This window comes from Carcharodon carcharias, chromosome 10, assembly GCF_017639515.1.
Source record: "Carcharodon carcharias isolate sCarCar2 chromosome 10, sCarCar2.pri, whole genome shotgun sequence".
NCBI lineage: Eukaryota > Metazoa > Chordata > Chondrichthyes > Lamniformes > Lamnidae > Carcharodon > Carcharodon carcharias.
Window position 1 is genome coordinate 104,100,022 of NC_054476.1, and position 15,020 is coordinate 104,115,041.

Below are 15,020 nucleotides of genomic sequence, written 5' to 3' on the forward strand. Positions count from 1 at the left end.
TCACACCAACTCCCCCCTCTCACACCAACTCCCCCTCTCTCACACACACTCACCCTCTCTCACACACACTCTACTCTCTCTCACACACACACTCGCCCCCTCTCATGCACACTCACACTGACTCACACACACAGCCCCTCTCACATACACACACCCTCTCTCACACACACTCACCGTCTCTCATGCACACTCGGTCCCTCTCTCGCACACTTGTCCACACTCACACTGTCTCACACACAGCCCCTCTCACCCACACACACCCCCCCTCACACACAGACACCCTCTCTCACTTAAGTTCTCAAACTCTGACAAACTCACCGATTCTCTCACACACTCACCCTGTCTCTCTCACGCACACCCTCTGTCGCACAGACTCACTCTCTTTCGCACACACTCACCCTCTCTCACACACTTACCAAGTCTCTCTCACACTCACCCTATCTCAGACACTCATCCGCTCTGTTACGCAGCCACCATCTCTCACACACACGCACCCTCTCTCACTCACATGCATCATCTCACACACACACTCCCTCTCTCACGCACTCACCCAGTCTCTCTCATACTCACCCTGTCTCAGAGACTCACCCCCTCTCTTACACACCCACCCTCTCTCACACATACTCACCCTTTCTCACACACAAATACACCCCTCGCTCACACACACTCACCCTCGCTCACACACTCACCCTCTCTCACACAGACACCCTCTCTCACACTCGCACACCCTCTCTCACACTTGAACACCCTCTCTCACACACTCACCCTCTCTCACATAGACACCCTCTCTCACACACGCACACTCTCTCTCACACATGCACACCCTCTCTCACACACGCTCACCCTCGCTCACACACTCACCCTCATTTACACACGCACACTCTCATAGAAACATACATAGAAAATAAGAGCAGGAGTAGGCCATTTGGCCCTTTGAACCTGCTCTGCCATTCATTATGATCATGGCTGATCATCCAACTCAATAGCCTGCTCCCGCTTTCTCCATATCCTCTGATCCCTTTCACCCCAAGAGCTATATCTAACTCCTTCTTAAAACATACAATGTTTTGGCCTCAACTACTTTCTGTGGTCGCGAATTCCACAGACTCACCACTCTCTGGGTGAAGAAATTTCTCCCCATCTCAGCCCTAAATGGTCTACCCCGTATCCTCAGACTGTGACCCCTGGTTCTGGACTCCTCCTCCATCGGGAACATCCTTCTTGCATCTACCCTGTCTAGTCCTGTTAGAATTTTATAGGTTCTATGAGATCCCCCATCGTTCTTCTGAACTCCAGCGAATATAATCCTAATCGACTCAATCTCTCCGCATATGTCAGTCCCACCATCGCAGGAATCAGTCTGGTAAACCTTCGCTGCACTCCCTCTATAGCAAGAACATCCTTCCTATAGGAGACCAAAACTGCACACAATATTCCAGGTGTGGCCTCACCAAGGCCCTGTATAATTGCAGCAAGACATTCCTGCTCCTGTACTCAAATCCTCTTGCTATGAAGGCCAACATACCATTTGGCTTCTTTACCGCCTGCTGCACCTGCATGCTTACCTTCAGCGACTGGTGTATGAGGACACCCAGGTCTCATTGCACATTCCCCTCTCTCAACTTATAGCCATTCAGATAATAATTTACCTTCCTGTTATTGCCACCAAAGTGGATAACCTCACATTTATCCACATTATACTGCATCTGCCATGCATTTGCCCACTCACTCAGCTTCTCCAAATCACACTGAAGCATCTCTGCATCCTCCTCACAGCTCGCTTCGTAGGAACCCAGCTTTGTGTCATCTGCAAATTTGGAGATATTCTATTTAGTTCCCTCATCTAAATCATTAACATGTATTGTGAATAGCTGGGGTCCCAGCACCGATCCCTGTGATACCCCACTAGTCACTGCCTGCCCACCAGTTTTCCATCTATCTCAATACACTAGCCCCCAATCCCATGTGCTTTAATTTTACATGCTAATCTCTTATGTGGGACTTTGTCGAAAGCCTTCTGAAAGTCCAAATAAACCACATCCATGGGTCCCCCTCATCAACTCTACTAGTTACATCCTCGAAAAATTCCAGTAGATTGTCAAGCATGATTTCCCTTTCATTAATCCATGCTGACTCTGTCCAATTTTGCCACTGTTGTCTAAGTGCTCATCTATTAAATCTTCTATAATGGACTCTAGAATTTTCCCCACTACCGACGTCAGGCTGACTGGTCTATAATTCCCTGCTTTCTCTCTACCTCCTTTTTTAAATAGTGGGGTTACATTAGCTACCCTCCAATCTGTAGGAACTATTCCAGAGTCTACAGAATCTTGGAAGATGACCACCAATGCATCCACTATTCCTAGGGCCACTTCCTTAAGTACTCTGAGATGTAGATTATTAGGCCCTGGGAATTTATCGGCCTTCAATCCCATCAATTTCCCCAACACCATTTTCCTACTAATACTGATTTCTTTCAGTTCCTCCCTCTCACTAAACCCTGTGTTCCCCAACATTTCTGGTATGTTATTTGTGTCCTCCTTTGTGAAGACAGAACCAAAGTATGTATTTAGTTGGTCAGCCATTTCTTTGTTCCCCATTATAAATTCCCCTGTTTCTGACTGTAAAGGACCTACATTTATCTTCACCAGTCCTTTTCTCTTCACATACCTATAGAAACATTTACAATCTTTTTATGTTCCCCACAAGCTGACAGGATGGATACAGAATTAGCTTGGTCATAGAAGACAGAAGGTAGCAGTGGAAGGGTGCTTTTCTGAAGGGAGAGCTGTGACTAGTGGAGTTTTGCAGGGATCAGTGCTGGGACCTTTGCTGTTTGTGGTATACATAAATGATTTGGAGGAAAATGTAACTAGGCTAATTAGCAAGTTTGCAGATGACACCAAGGTTGGAGGAGTTGTAGATAGTGGAGAGGATTGTCAAAGGATACAACGGGATATAGATCGGTTAGAGACTTGGGCAGAGAAATGGCAGTTGGAGTTTAATCCGGACAAATGCGACAATCTGTTCCTATTCAGATGAAGTTACATTGTTCCATAGTTTGCCATTGTGAGATTTGAACTCTTGATCTTGGGGTTACAAACCCAGTACCATAACCACTTGGCTATTTAGGCCAAGCCCAAAAAGTTCAAACATTACTTATTTGTAACTCTTTCGAGTACCAACCCATTTCCATCTGTTTCAGATGGAGTTACATAGTTTGCCATTGTGAGATTTGAACTCTTGATAATCTTTTAAATGAAAACCAAATCAACAAAATTGGGATAAATCAGGCACAGCCCCTAATTCAGGTCAGCTGTAAAACCAAGAACAAAGTTTAAAGGAAACTTACAAACTTTAAATCAAAATGTGATTAAAGGGGTCAACAAAACACCCCAGTCCCCGCGGTGCCCACCGAGCACGGAAGGCCTCGAGAGTGCCAGCAGACACCGCGTGCTCCTTCTCCAGGGACATCCGGCAGCGAACGTAGCCACGGAAGAGGGACAAACAATCGGGCGGGACTCCCCCGTTGATCGCCCGCTGCCTGGACCTGTTATAAGTTACAATGGCTCTTCCCTGTGCTGTAACTCTTTCGAGTACAAACCCGTTTCCATCTGTTTCAGATGAAGTTACGTAGTTTCATAGTTTTTGCAATTGTGAGATTTGAACTCTTGATCTTGGGTTTACAAACCCAGTACCATAACCACTTGGCTATTTGGGCCAAGCCTTACTGCACCTGGTATTCCCAGGTGGTCTCCCATCCAAGTACTAACCAGGCCTGAGTCTGCTTAGCTTCTGAGATCAGACGAGATCGGGCGTTTTCAGACTAGTATGGCCGTAGGCATAAATTTGCATTCCCTGACCGGGAATTGAACCCGGGCCTTAGTGGTGAAAGCGTCGAATCCTGACCACTAGACCACCAGGGAAACTTAAGAAGATGTAACTCTTTCGAGTACAAACCCGTTTCCATCTGTTTCAGATGAAGTTACATTGTTTCATAGTTTGCCATTGTGAGATTTGAACTCTTTATCTTGGGGTTACAAACCCAGTACCATAACCACTTGGCTCCACAGGTCACTGAAAGTGGCAACGCAGGTGGATAAGGTAGTCAGGAAGGCATATGGCATGCTTGCCTTCATTGGCAGGGGTATTGAGTGTAAAAGCTGTTAAGTCATGCTGTAGCTGTATAGAACTTTGGTTAGGCCACACTTGGAATATTGCGTGCGATTCTGGTCACCACATTACCAGAAGGATATGGAGGAATTGGAGAGGGTGCAGAGGAGGTTTACCAGGATGCTGCCTGGTCTGGAGGTTATTAGCTATGAGGAGAGGTTGGAGAAACTCGGATTGTTCTCACTAGAGTGACGGAGATTAAGAGGCGACTTGATAGAAGTTTACAAAATTATGAGTGGCATGGACGGAGTAGATAGTCAGAAGCTTTTTCCCAGGGTGGAAGAGTCAATTATTAGGGGACATAGGTTTAAGGTGAGAGGAGAAAACTTTAGAGGAGATGTGCAGGGCAAGTTTTTTACGCAGAGGGTAATGAGTGTCTGGAATTCGCTGCCAGAGGAGGTGGTGGAAGCAGGTACGATAGTGGTGTTTAAGAGGCAGCTTGACAAATACATGAATAGGATGGGAATAGAGGGATATGGACCCCGGAAGTGCAAAATGTTTTAGTTGACGGACAATTTGATCGGCGCAGGCTTGGAGGGCTGAAGGGCCTGTTCCTGTGCTTACTTTTCTTTGTTCTTTGTTCTCGTACTCTATTTTCCCCTTCTTCATCAATCCCTTGGTCCTCTTTTGCAGAATTCTAAACTGCTCCCAATCCTCAGGTGTGTTGTTTTTTCTGGCCAATTTGTATGTCTGTTCTTTGGATCTAATACTATTTCTAATTTCCCTTGTAAGCCATGGCTTGGCCATCTTTCCTGTTTTACTTTTGCGCCAGACAGGAATAAACAATTGTTGCAGTTCACCCATGCGCTCTTTGAATGTTTGCCATTGCCTTTCCACCGTCATCCCTTTAAGTAACATTTCCCAATCCATCATAGCCAACTCGCACCTCATACCATCGTAGTTTCCTTTGTTAAGATTCAGGACCCTGGTCTCAGAATCCAGTATGTCACTCTCCATCTTGATGAAGAATTCTATCATGTTATGGTCGCTCATCCCCAAGGGGCCTCGCACAACTAGATTGGCAATTATTCCTTTCTCATTACACAATACCCAGGCCTGTTCTCTAGTTGGTTCCTCAATGTACTGGTCCAGAAAACCATCCCGTATACACTCCAGGAATTCCTCCTCTACAGTATTGTTACTAATTTGATTTTCCCAATCTATATGCAGATTAAAGTCACCCATAATTACAGATGTTCCTTTATTGCATGCATCTCTAATTTCTTGTTCAATGCCATTCTTTTCATCACCACTATAGTTTGGGGTCTATATACAACCCCCACTAACGTTTTTTGCCCCTTAGTGTTTCTCAGCTCTACCCATACAGATTCCACATCGTCGGAGCTAATATCTTTCCTCACTATTGTGTTAATTTCCTCTTTAAACAGCAATGCAACTCCACCGCCTTTTCCTTTTTGTCTGTCCTTCCTAAATGCTGAATACCCCTGGATGTTCAGTTCCCATCCCTGGTCACCCTGCAGCCATGTCTCTGTAATCTCAACTATATCATACCTGTTTACATCTATTTACATGGTTAATTCACTTAATTGTGAATGCTCCTTGTGTTAAGGCACAAAGCCTTAAGGCTTAAATAAAAGCAAAAAACTGCGAATGCTGGAAATCCCAAACAAAAATAAAAATAAAAATACCTGGAAAAACTCAGCAGGTCTGGCAGCATCTGCGGAGAGGAACACAGTTAACGTTTCAAGTCCGTATGACTCTTCAACAGAACTAAGTAAAAATAGAAGAGAGGTGAAATATAAGCTGGTTTAAGGGGGTGGGGGTGGGTTGGGACAAGTAGAGCTGAATAAAGGGCCAGTGATAGGTGGAGATAGCCAAAAGATGTCACAGACAAAATGACAAAGAGGTGTTGAAGGTGGTGATATTGTCTAAGGAATGTGCTTATTAAGGGTAGAAAGCAGGACAAGCAAGGTACAGATAGCCCTAGTGGGGGTGGGGTGGGGTGAAGGAATCAAAAAAGGCTAAAAGGTAGAGATAAAACAATGGATGGAAATACATTTCAAAATAATGGAAATAGGTTGGAAAAGAAAAATCTATATAAATTATTGGAAAAAAAAGGGGGGATTGGAAAGGGGATGGGGATGGAGGAGAGAGTTCATGATCTAAAATTGTTGAATTCGATATTCAGTCCGGAAGGCTATAAAGTGCCTAGTCAGAAGATGAGGTGCTGTTCCCCCAGTTTGCGTTGAGCTTCACTGGAACAATGCAGCAGGCCAAGGAAGGACATGTGGGCATGAGAGCAGAGTGGAGTTTTGAAATGGCAAGCGACAGGGAGGTCTGGGTCATGCTTGCGGACAGACCGAAGGTGTTCTGCAAAGCGGTCACCCAGTCTGTGTTTGGTGTCTCCAATGTAGAGGAAACCACATTGGATTGTCTTAAGGCTTGTCTTTTTAACATTACTTGTCCCATTCCCACTATTCTTCACTGAGGTAAAAACAAAAAAACTGCGGATGCTGGAAATCCAAAACAAAAACAAAAACAGAATTACCTGGAAAAACTCAGCAGGTCTGGCAGCATCGGCGGAGAAGAAAAGAGTCTTCACTGAGGCCCTGTTTGATTTTTGCCCTTGATCTCTCTGCCAATCTCAAGCATACACCCCCTCTCTCACACACACACACACCCTCTCTTACATACACACCCTCTCTCACACACTCACCCTGTCTCTGACACACACACCCTCTCTCACACACTCACACCATCTTTCACACACTCACACCCTCTCACTCTCACACATACTCAACATCTCTCACACACACAATCACCCTCTCTGACACACACTCACCCTCTCTCACACACACACACACACACACACACACACACCCACCCACCATGTCTCACAGACACACACATCCTCTCTCACACACACTCACCCTCTCACACACACTCACCCTCTCTCACACACACTCACCCTCTCTCACACACACTTATCTCATGCACACTTCTCTGTCTCACGCACACTCCCCCTCACTTTCACACCCACACCCTCTCTCACACACACCCTCTCTCACACACACCCTTTCTCACACACACAGCCTCTCACTCTCACACACCCCCTCTCTCACACGCGCACCCTTTTTCAAACACACCCTTTCTCACACACGCACAATTCCCCTCTGTCACACACACTTTCACCCTCTCTCACAGACACACACACCCTCTCTCACAAAACACACCCTCTCTCGCACACACACCATCTCCCTCTCACACACACACCATCTCCCTCTCTCTCTCACACACACAGACACACACACACAGCCTTTCTCACACACACCCTGTCTATCACACACTCACCCTGTCTCTCACATTCACCCCCTCTGTCACACACTCATACCCTCTCTCACACTCTCACCCTCTCGCACACACACACAACCTCTCTCACAGACACACACACCCTCTCTCACAAAACACACACTCTCTCACACGTGCTCCCTCTCACACACTCACCCTTTCTTACACACTCACCCTCTCGCTCACACACTTACCCTCCCTCTCTCACACACACCCTTTCTCACACACACACCCTCTCTTGCATACACATCCTCTCACTCTCTCACACACACCCCCTCTCTCACACATGAACCCTTTCTCAAACACACTTTCTCTCACACAAGCACAATTACCCTCTCTCACACACACTCACCTGCTCTCACACACACACACCCTCTCTCTCACCCACACACACCCTCTCTCTCACACACACACACCCCCTCTCACACACACACACACCCTCTCTCTCACACACACACACACCCTCTCTTACACACACACCCTCTCTCACACACATACGCACACCGTCTCTCACACACACCATCTCCCTCTCTCTCTCACACACACACACACAGCCTCTCTCACACACACTCACCCTGTCTCGCACACTCACCCCCTCTCTTTCACACTCACACCCTCTTTCACACTCTCACCCTCTTGCACACACACACACACAACCCCTCTCACAGACACACACACCCTCTCTCACAAAACACACCCTCTCTCACACATGCTCCCTCTCTCACACACACTCACTTTTTCTTACACACACTCACCCTCTTTCACACACACTCACCCTCTCGCTCACACACTCACCCTCTCTTACACATACACACCCTCTCTCACACACTCACCCCCTCTCTCTCACACCCTCATCCTCTCTCACACACTCACCCCCTCTCTCTCACACCCTAATCCTCTTTCTCACACTCTCCACCCTCACCCACAGTCAACCTCTCTGAAGCACACTCACGCTGTCTCTCACACACACTCTGTCTGTCACACACTCAATCTGTCTGTCACACACTCACCGTCTCACACACTGACTCTGACTGTCACACACTCATCCCCTCTTTCACACTCTCTCTCACACTCTCACCCTCTCTCACACACACTCCCTCTCTCATGCACACACACTCTCTCACACACACACTCAACCTGTCTCACAGAAACACACATCCTCTCTCACACACTTCCTCCTCTATCATACACATACACCACGTACTCGCCCTCTCTCACTCACTCACCCTCCTTTCACTCACTCACCCACCTCCTCTCATGCACTCACCCTCTCTCACATACACCCTCTCTCGCACACACACCCTCTCTCGCACACACATCCTGTCTCTCTCACACACACCTTTTCCCACACACACCCTCTGTCACACATTCAACCCCTCTCACGCACGTATGCCCTCTCTCTCACATGCACCACCCTGTCATGCACACCCTCTCTCTCACACACACACCCTCACACACAGCTTCTCTCTCAGACACCCCCTCACACACAATCACCCTCCCTCACACACATACCCCCTTCTCACACACAATCATCCTCTCTCACACCCATACCCCCTCTCACACATACCCCCTCTCTCATACACGAACCCTTTCTCAAACACACTTTCTCTCACACACGCACAATTACCCTCTCTCACACACATTCACCTGCTCTCACACACACACACCCTCTCTCACACACACACACACACCCTCTCTCACATACAAACACCCCCTCTCTCACAGACACACACCATCTCCCTCTCTCACACACACCATCTCCCTCTCTCTCACACACACACAGCCTCTCTCATACATACTCACCCTGTCTCTCACACTCACCCCCTGTCTCTCACACTCACACCCTCTCTCACACTCTCACCTTCTCTCGCGCGCACACACACACACACACACACAATCTCTCTCACAGACACACACACCCTCTCTCACACACTCACCCCCTCTCTCTCACACCCTCACCCTCTCTCACACACTCACCCCCTCTCTCTCACACCCTAACCCTCTCTCTCACTCACACCCTCACCCAGAACCTCACTGAAGCACGCTCACGCTGTCTCTCACACACACTCTGTCTGTCACACACTCAATCTGTTTGTCACACACTCACCGGGGATGTGTGTGAGAAGGCGGTATGTGTGTGAGGGAGGGTGATTGTGTGTGAGGGGGTGTCTGAGAGAGAAGCTGTGTGCGAGGGTATGTGTGTGAGAGAGAGGGTGTGCATGAGAGGGTGGTGCATGTGAGAGAGAGGGCATATGTGCGCGAGAGGGGGTGAATGTGTGACAGAGGGTGTGTGTGGGAAAAGGTGTGTGAGAGAGACACACACAATCATCCTCTCTCACACCCATACCCCCTCTCACACACACATCCCCTCACACACCATCACCCTCTCTCACACACACAACCTCTCTCATAAAGACACTCTCACACTTACACACCCTCTCTCACACACACACACAGTCTCACTCGCACACCCTGTCTCACACGCACCCTCTCTCTCACATACATACATATCCTCTAGTGGGAGCCGGATTGCAGAATTTGCTTCCTTTGCTGTCAATGAGAAACTGCTTGAGAATGGAATGTAGATTTCTACAATTTAAGAGGCCATGAAATGTAAAAGCATCGAGATACAGTAATACAAAGGACATTTACTTATGTAAACATGTAAGGTTAGCGACATCCATATAAACTATTCCTGGTTGGTGAGGGAAGGCATGCTGCAGTGTGAGGGCTAAAGATGATTGGAGAAGGGATGGATTCATTGCTCAGGTTGCAATGCAGCAGACAGAAACCATCCAGAACAAGAACAAGAGAAGGGGCAGCATTTTCCGGCCCCGCACAGCACCGGGATCACCCCCTCCCCCAGGGCTCTGGGATCACCCCCTCCCACACGGCACCGGGATCGCCCCCTCCCACACGGCTCCGGGATCACCCCCTCCCACACGGCACCGGGATCGCCCCCTCCCACGCGGCTCCGGGATCACCCCCTCCCACACGGCTCCGGAATCACTCCCTCCCACACGGCTCCGAGATCGCCTCAACCCGCACGGCTCCGGGATCGCCCCAACCCGCACGGCAATGGGATCGGCCCCTCCCACACGGCTCCGGGATTGCCCCAACCCGCACGGCAACGGGATTGCCCCGTCCCACACGGCTCCGGGTTCGCCCCAACCCGCACGGCAACGGGATCGCCCCCTCCCGCACGGCAACGGGATCGCCCCCTCCCGCACGGTGCAGGGATCGCCCCAACCCGCACAGCGCAGGGATCGCCCCCTCCTGCATGGCTCCGGGATCACCCTCTCCTGCACGGCTCCGGGATCGCCCCAACCCGCACGGCAACGGGATCAGCCCCTCCCGCACGGCGCAGGGATCGCCCCAACCCACACGGCTCCGGGATCACCCCCTCCTGCATGGCTCCAGGATTGCCCCCTCCTTCATGGCTCCGGAATTGCCCCCTCCTGCATGGCTCCGGGATCACCCCCTCCTGCATGGCTCCGGGATCGCCCCAACCCACATGGCTCCGGGATCACCCCCTCCTGCACGGCTCCGGGATCGTCCCCTCCCACACGGCTCTGGGATCGCCCCCTCCCGCACGGCTCCGGGATCGCCCTCACCCACACGGCTCCGGGATCGCCCCAACCCGCATGGCGCCGGGATCGTCCCCTTCTGCACGGCACTGGGATCGCCCCCTCCCCGCACGACGCCGGGATCACCCCCTCCTGCATGGTTCCGGGATCGCCCCCTCCTGCATGGCTCCGGGATCACCCCCTCCTGCATGGCTCCGGGATCGCCCCAACCCGCATGGCGCCGGGATTGCCCCAACCCACACGGCTCCGGGATCACCCCCTCCCGCATGGCTCCGGGATCACCCCCTCCTGCACGGCTCCGGGATCACCCCCTCCTGCACGATGCCGGGATCACCCCCTCCTACATGGCTCCAGGATCACCCCCTCCTGCATGGCTCCGGGATCGCCCCAACCCGCACGGCTCCAGGATTGCCCCAACCCACACAGCTCCGGGATCACCCCCTCCTGCATGGCTCCGGGATCACCCCCTCCCGCACTACTCCGGGATCGCCCCCTCCCGCACGACGCCGGGATCACCCCCTCCCACACGACGCCGGGATCACCCCCTCCTGCATGGCTCCGGGATCACCCCCTCGTGCATGGCTCCGGGATCGCCCCAACCCGCACGGCGCCGGGATTGCCCCAACCCACATGGCTCCGGGATCACCCCCTCCTGCATGGCTCCGGGATCACCCCCTCCTGCACGGCTCCGGGATCGCCTCCTCCCGCACAGCGCCGGAATCGCCCCAACCCGCATGGCGCCGGGATCGCCCCAACCCGCATGGCTCCGGGATCGCCCCAACCCGCATGGCGCCGGGATCGCCCTTACAGCACTGGGACACTAACTTCCTTACAGCGCCGGGATCGCCCCCCCTCCTGCATGGCTCCGGGATCACCCTCTCCCCGCATGGCACCAGGATCGCATGGCGCCGGGATCGCCCCCTCTCCGCACAGCTCCGGGATCTCCCCCTCTCCGCACGGCTTCAGGATCGCCCCCTCTCCGCATGGCTCCGGGATCGCCCCCTCTCCGCACGGCATTGGGATCGCCCTTACAGCACTGGGACGCTAACTTCCTTACAGTGCTGGGATTGCCCCCCTCTCGCATGGCGTCGGGATCACCCTTTCCCCGCACGGCGCCGGGATCGACCCCTCCTGCAGGGCTCCGGGATCGCCACCTCCCACACGACACCAGGATCACCCCCTCCCGGACGGCGCCGGGACCCCCCCCCCTCCTGCAGGGCTCCGGGATCGACCCTCCCGGACGGTGCCGGGATCACCCCCTCCTGGACGGCGCCAGTATCACCCGGTCCCCGCACGGCGCCGGGATCACCCCCTCTCGTACGGCGCCTGGATCGTCCCCCATCGCTCAGCGCTGGGATCGGCCCCTCCCGCTCAGCGCTGGGATCGCCCCCCTCCCGCTCAGCGCCGGGATCACCCAGTCCCCGCATGGCGCCGGGATCGCCCGGTCCCTGCAAGGCATTGGGATGACCCTTACAGCACTGGGACGCTAACTTCCTTACAGCGCCGGGATCGCCCCCCTCTCGCAAGGCTTAGGGATTGCCCCTCCTGCACTGCTTAGGGATCGCCCCTCCTGCACGGCTTAGGGATCGCCCCTCCTGCAAGGCACTGGGATCGCCTGGTCCCCACACGGCTCAGGGATCGCCCCCTCCTGCATGGCACAGGGATCACCCCCTCCCGCACAGCGCCAGGATTGCCCCCTCCCGCACAGCGCCAGGATTGCCCCCTCCCGCACTGCGCCAAGATCGCCCCCTCCTGTACAGTGCCGGGATCGCCTGCTTCCCGCACAGCGCCGGGATCGCTCCCTCCCCGAACGGCGCCGGGATCGCCGCCTCTGGCAAGGCACTGGGATCGCCCCGTCCCCGCACGGCACTGTGATCGCCAGGTCCCCGCACAGCATCGGAATCGCCCCCTCCCGCCCAGCGTCGGGATAGCTCCCCTCCCGCATGGCACGGGGATCGCCCCTCCTGCACGACGCCTGCATTGCTCCCTCCCCGCACGGCGCCAGAATTGAGCCCTCACGCATGGCACCTGGATCGCCCAATCCCTGCATGGCACCAGGATCACCCGGTCCCCGCATGGCGCCGGGATCCCAAGGTCCCCACATGGCACCGGGATTGCCCCATCCCTGCAAGGCGCCGGGATCGCCCCTCTCGCACAGCACCGGGATTACCCAGTGCCCGCACGGCGCCGGTATCGCACACTTCCCACACGGCACCGGGATCTTAAGGTTCCTGCACGGCGCCGGTATCGCACTCTTCCCACACGGCACCGGGATCTTAAGGTTCCTGCACGGCGCCGGGATCGTCTGGTTTCCGCAGGGTGCCGGGATCGCCCGGTTCCCGCACGGCGCGTGGATCACCCAGTGTCTGCATGGCGCTGGGATTGCTCCCTCCCTGCATGGCGCCGGTATCGCCCCTTCCCCGCACAGCACCGGGATCGCAAGGTCCCCACACGGCACTGGGCTCCTCCCGCTCAGCGCAGGAATCGCCCGGTGCCCGCAAGGTGCCGGGATCGCCCCCTCCCACACAGCGCCGGGATTGCAGCCTCCTGCTCAGCGCCGGGAATGCCCGGTCCCCGCATGGCGCCGGAATCGCCCAGTGCCCGCAAGCTGCCGGGATCACCCCCTCCCACACAGCGCCGGGATCGCCTCCCTCTCGCACGGCGCAGGGATCACCTCCTCTCGCACAGCGCCGGGTTCGGCCCCTCCCTTACATTGCCAGGATCGCCTGGTGCCCGCACCGTGCCGGGATTGCCCCGTCCCTGCATAGCGCGGGGATCGCCCAGTGTCTGCACAACACCGGGATCGCCCCCTCATGCGCGGCGCTGGGATTGCAAGGTCCCTGCATGGCACCGAGATCACAAGGTCCCCGCACGGCATCGGCCTCACAAGGTCCCTGCACGGTGCCAGGATTGCCCCTTCCCTCATGGCGCAGTGATCGCCCCGGTTCCCGCACGGCGCTGGGATCACCCGCTCTCGCATGGCGCCAGGATCGCAAGGTCCCTGCACGGCGCCGGGATGGCAAGGACCCCACATGGCACCGGGATCACAAGGTCACCGCACCGGGATGGCAAAGTACCCGCACGGCACCGGCATCACAAGGTCCCCGCACGGTGCCCGGATCGCCTGGTCCCCACACAGCCCTGGTATTGACCGATCCCCACACGGCCCCGGTATCGACCGGTCCCCGCACGGCGCCGGTATCACACCCTCCCCGCACGGCAATGGGATTGCAAGGTCCCCGCACGGCGCCAGGATCACTCCCTTCTGAACGGCGCCGGGATCCCCCAGTCACCGCACGGCTCCGGGATCGGAAGGTCCCCGCACGGCGCTGGGATCGTCCCTCCCGCACGGCTCCGGGATCGCCTCCTCCCGCACGGCTCCGGGATCACTACCCTCCCGCACGGCGCCGGGATTGCCCCCTCCCGCATGGCACCGGGATCACCTCCTCCCGCACGGCACTGGGATCGCTCCCTCCCGCACGGCTCCGGGATCGCAAGGTCCCCGCACGGCGCTGGGAACGACCCTCCTGCACGGCTCTGGGATCGCCTCCTCCTGCACGGCTCCGGGATCACCCTTCCCGCACGGCGCCAGGATTGCCCTCTCCCGCACGGCGCCAAGATCGCCCCCTCCTGTACAGTGCCGGGATCGCCTGCTTCCCGCACAGCGCCGGGATCGCTCCCTCCCCGAACGGCGCCAGGATCGCCGCCTATGGCAAGGCACTGGGATTGGCCTGTCCCCGCACGGCACTGTGATCGCCAGGTCCCCGCACGGCACTGTGTTCGCCAGGTCCCCGCACAGCACCGGAATTGCCCCCTCCCGCCCAGCGCCGGGATTGCTCCCCTCCCGCATGGCACCGGGATTGCCCCTCCTGCACGACGCCCGCATCGCCCCCTCCCCGCACGGCGCCAGTATTGCCCCCTCACGCACGGCACCCGGATCGCCCAATCCCT

At 54.8% G+C, this 15,020-nt stretch overlaps 1 protein-coding gene and 1 non-coding gene across 2 annotated transcripts in view; one reads left to right on the plus strand and one right to left on the minus strand.

Moving 5' to 3' along the window:
- The window catches only part of LOC121282941 (phosphorylase b kinase gamma catalytic chain, skeletal muscle/heart isoform-like), a 366,244-nt gene that overhangs the window by 15,036 nt on the left and 336,188 nt on the right, over window positions 1-15,020 (plus strand). The window lies entirely within an intron of this gene.
- On the minus strand, window positions 3,725-3,843 carry LOC121283723. Its single transcript, XR_005944363.1, has one exon. It is a non-coding gene; the product is annotated as a 5S ribosomal RNA (ribosomal RNA).